Raw genomic sequence first — 4,725 nt, 5'->3', positions numbered from 1 at the left:
ACAAATGCCTACATGAGAATCAGTTTGATAAACAACTATAGTAATTGAAATGATCTTGAAAACATGTACAGTTAACTAACAACACCAAAATGAAGTAAAGCGAAACAGTTGTAGCAGAAAACTTTTTAAGGATATCTTCCACAGGGGCCTAATTTTCTCATCGTTATGACCCCGACGAAAGTCCACCAAAATCCTCGAGATAGACTTCCCCTCAAAGTGGAACCACCAGATCTAACTAATGTCATATTACCTGGATAGGAAGCAGCCCATACGCATATTCCTCCCCTCTTTCAGTGGAACAGATGTCACAGTAGAATCAAGCTTAGATATCTATGAAAATAGCTATTCTAGAAAGTAGACAGTATCAGAAAGTCAATAATACACACCGACAGGCTACGGACAGGGATTTCCCACCATTTGATCTCCACTCAAAGGGCTTTAACACTTCTCTGGGAATCACTTGTCAAAATTCAAGGTTCTTTCTCATTTGTTCAAAAGAAGAATATGAAACTGTATGCACACTCCTGCACATATCATCATCTATCAATGCAAAATCAAAATCTATAATGAGATATATACAAGTGTTTCAGGTAGAAACAACAACTTAACATGATACAATGTGCATAAGCATTTCTCTTGTGTAGCAAGATACAAATAGACAACGGCTTCAAAACAACTTAAACGAATACGGTTCACATGAGAAAATGGCTCAGCATGTAATGCTTTTTTTTGGAGCAGCTTTTTTGGCATCCTATTGTACTCCAAATACATTCCAAACATCAATCTCTCGTCTGCTGCTGTAGAATCTACAATACAACCATTCGAACTATGGACCGTATATAGCACACGTGATGTGTGACCATTGAGCTCAGCCATTTTTACCATAGATGGGTACTTCCAAAGTGTAAGATGGTTCTGAGTAAACCCATGTGAGGTAAGCAACTCTCTTTCCTTGTTGCTCCATATCAAAGAGCAAACTTGAGAGCTAGTTTCTACCGTGTTAAAGCAAGCTCCTAGCCCAGTATTCCAGAACTTTATTCTCCCATCTCTCTCACCGCCACCAGTTGCAAGCAAATTCGTTTGGAAATGGCACCAAGCAAGAGCTTTAACTGCAGATGTGTGCTCTATGAGAAGAATAAGACAAAAGGAGAAAACTTTCACTTTCTATTATTTTCGATTAAGATTTACAAATGGGGTTTATGGAATTTATATACAACAATAGAACAGTCTAGAATCAAACAGCTGTACACGGTTAGTCATCACAAGCAGATGAGAGGGAATCAAATCTGTTTTGAACGAGCAGCGTCTCTGTCTTCAACCTCTCTTCTTTTGCAGGTACAACTTTTGTCTTCTTCTTTAGCTTTGTATTGGATCTTTCGATTGGGCCTGGATTCTTCAAATGGGCTTGATGTTGTAATGGACTAGTATTGCTCACACCCTCCCGCAAACTTGGTGTGGGTGGTCCAGTGACACCGAGTTTGAATCGAAGATACTCAAAGTTCCGTCGTGGCAAGGATTTCGTGAATATATCGGCCAATTGCATGTACGCCGGAACATGGATAGTTTCAATAAGACCCAAAGCTACTTGTTCACGAATGTAGTGATAATCTGTGTCAAAGTGCTAGGATCGATTATGAAGAGCTGGATTGGCACTGAGGTAAACTGCAGAGAGATTGTCACACCTTATCGGTGTCGACTTTGGTTGGACAATTCCGAGATCACGAAGTAAGAACGAGAGCCACTGGATTTCATGAGCCGTTGCTGTTAGTGCTCTATATTCAGCTTTTGTGGAGGAATCGGACACTGTAGATTGTCTCTTAGCCGACCATGAGATAAGATTTGGTCCTACAAAGGTACAAAATCCTATTGTCGATCGTCGAGTACTTTTGCATCCACCATAATCATTGTCGCTGTAAGCTGTGAGTGACATATCATAATCTTTCCGGATATGTAGACCTAGTTGCAGTGTCTCTTTTATGTATCGGAGAATCCGCTTGAGAAGTCCAAAGTCAGAGACAGTGGGAGAGTGCATCCGCTGGCATATAAAGTTGACTGCATATTGTATATTCGGCCTGGTGATTGTAAGGGATTGAAGCTTACTAGCTAGACTTCTGAAGTAGGTGGGTTCTGGGAATGGGTCCATGTTGAGATTGTCAAGGCGTTCAGGCAACAGAGTGGGCATCGAGTTGCAGTCCGACATGGATGCTTGATGTAGAAAGTCCTTGGCATAAGCAGTTTGGTGAAGAAACATGCCATTAGAGTAAGACTGAATTTCAACTCCGAAGAAGTATCGAGGTTGTCTAAGGTATTTCATCGAGAATCGCTTGTTAAGAGCTTCAATAAGGGCTTGGATGAGCGTCTCTGAGCTCCCAGTGAGAAGGATATCATCCACGTATAGCAGGAGAGTAAAAGTGTTAAGTATGAGCTTAACAAGGAAGATAAGGAGAATAGAAGGAGAGGAGAACAAATAAGAAGTAGATAAGAGGAGAAGACAACAAGACGGAAATAGATAATTTCTTAATTCATTTCATCCCCTTAACCCTAGCACACACATTAACTTATATAGTCTTAGGTCAACAACACCATGTTAAGCCTTCAACTCTTAAAACGACAAGTACTTGATATTAAAACTACAGGCAGTCTATTATTTAAGATAAGCTAATAAGGAGACTCTCGACGCCCCAGAGTCTTTCTTCACATCCTCTTGTTCTTCACTTTAGCCACTTTCAACAAACTCCACTCTTGCTGACCTTCTTCCAGACCTTTTTCCCTTCTTGACACAAGCGAGAGGCACTGCTAACTTATCAATACCTTCCCGTAATGAAGCCACCTTGTCCTCAAGGTGAAACTGCGGAAACTGGCGGTTGATGGTGCGAAGTGATTCCCAAGTGTTCTCACAAGCAGGCAAACCCGACCACTGGATTAATACTTCCGGACCATCATCAGCTTGACCTCGACGTATTGCCAGAACCGCTTCTGGAGCCGTATCCCATTCCATGTTCGAGTTCAAGATGCCAGGTAGAGGTTGCGCCTGAATAGAGGAGGGAACAGCTCCCTTAAGTTGAGAAACATGAAATACGGGGTGGATGGAGCTTCCTGATGGCAGGCGAAGTTTATACGCTACTTTTCCAATTCGTTGTATCACCTGATAAGGACCAAAGAACTGTGGTGCTAGTTTCTCATTGCGGCGCTGAGCAACTGAACTCTGACGATAGGGTCGTAACTTCAAGTAAACTGAGTCTCCAACCTGGAATTCTAATTCCCGACGATGCTTATTAGCAGATTTCACCATTCGAGCTTGGGCTGCTTGAAGGTTTTCACGCAAAGAAGCCAGTAAGCTATCCCTTTCCTTGAGTAGCTCATCCACCTGATTGTTTACTGTTTGGCACATCACCAAACCGCAGAAGACGAGGTGGAGGTCTACCGTAAACCGCCTGAAAAGGTGTCATCTGAATCGCGGAGTGGAAAGAAGAATTGTACCAGTATTCCGCCCAAGTCAGCCATTGGTACCATGACTTCGGTTTACTGCTAGTGAAACAGCGTAAGTCTCCAAGCAGCGGTTAAGGACCTCGGTTTGACTGTCCGTTTGCGGGTGGTATGCCGTGCTCTTGTGAAGGGCGGTACCGTGAACCTTGAATAACTCTGACCAAAAGTGACTGAGAAAGATTCTATCGCGATCTGACACTAAGGTCTCCGGAAATCCATGTAGCCTGACAACCTCTTTCACGAACAATTCTGCTACTGACTTAGCGGTGAACGGATGCTTGAGAGCAAGGAAATGGCTGTATTTACTTAGCCTATCCACCACCACGAGAATGACATCAAACCCTTTAGACAGAGGCAACCTTTCAACGAAATCTAAACTTACATTGGACCAAATTTGAGTAGGTATTGGCAGAGGAGGGAGTAATCCAGCCGGAGAAAGCGTGGAGTACTTGTTCTGCTGACAGATTTGACATTGCTTAACAAGGTTCTCCACATCCTTACGCTGACCCCTCCACCAAACCTCACTGGACAGTCTTTTGTACGTCTTAAGGACTCCTTCATGACCTCCAATAGGGCTGGAATGGAATTGCTCCAGGAGTTTTGGAATGAGCGTAGATCCTTGGGGAATAACGATCCTTCCAGACCTGTAAAGAGTACCATTCACCAAGCGATGAATGTCATCAACCGTTCTTCCTTCAGATAACTGAGCACATAAACGTTGGAGTTTGGGATCAGCGAGTACTTGAGAGCGCAGTTCTGTTCGATCCATCGTCGAAGGAGCCAGTAACAACATGAAACAACCGACTTTTTTTTTTTTAAATAATAAATAATAAATATAATATATTAAAATAAACTACAGCTAGTGGTCCCATACCCACTAGCCATCTAACCACAACACAATCAACAGCGGAATAACATAATCAATATCCAATAATAAACCAATATTATAGCAAGGCAATATCTCCATACCAAACAACAAGAAATATGAAACCAGCAACCTAGCAATGTTTCTAATGACTCAACTCTAGCACCCTAGCAAATGCCAGACAACATCCAATCGAGTCCCTAGAACATCCTCCTCTTCATTGCCTTTGATTCCACGATCACACTTTGCCTTTACCTGCACCACAAACACAAATTGAGATGCATGAGTATTTGATAAACACTCAGTGAGGCAATCCTCCCATCTACTGGGCTATACACACAAGCAATAAGATCTCTACATGCCACAAACAACAA

The 4,725-nt window shown here is 42.4% G+C and overlaps 1 pseudogene; it reads right to left on the bottom strand.

The window, feature by feature from the left end:
* LOC109126419 overlaps positions 562-4,725 on the bottom strand; it is a 15,878-nt pseudogene continuing 11,714 nt past the window's right edge.

The sequence above is a fragment of the Camelina sativa genome, chromosome 9, assembly GCF_000633955.1.
Source record: "Camelina sativa cultivar DH55 chromosome 9, Cs, whole genome shotgun sequence".
Classification (NCBI taxonomy): domain Eukaryota; kingdom Viridiplantae; phylum Streptophyta; class Magnoliopsida; order Brassicales; family Brassicaceae; genus Camelina; species Camelina sativa.
The sequence above is the reverse complement of the archived record's forward strand: the minus strand, read 5'-3'. Positions and strand labels throughout refer to the sequence as shown.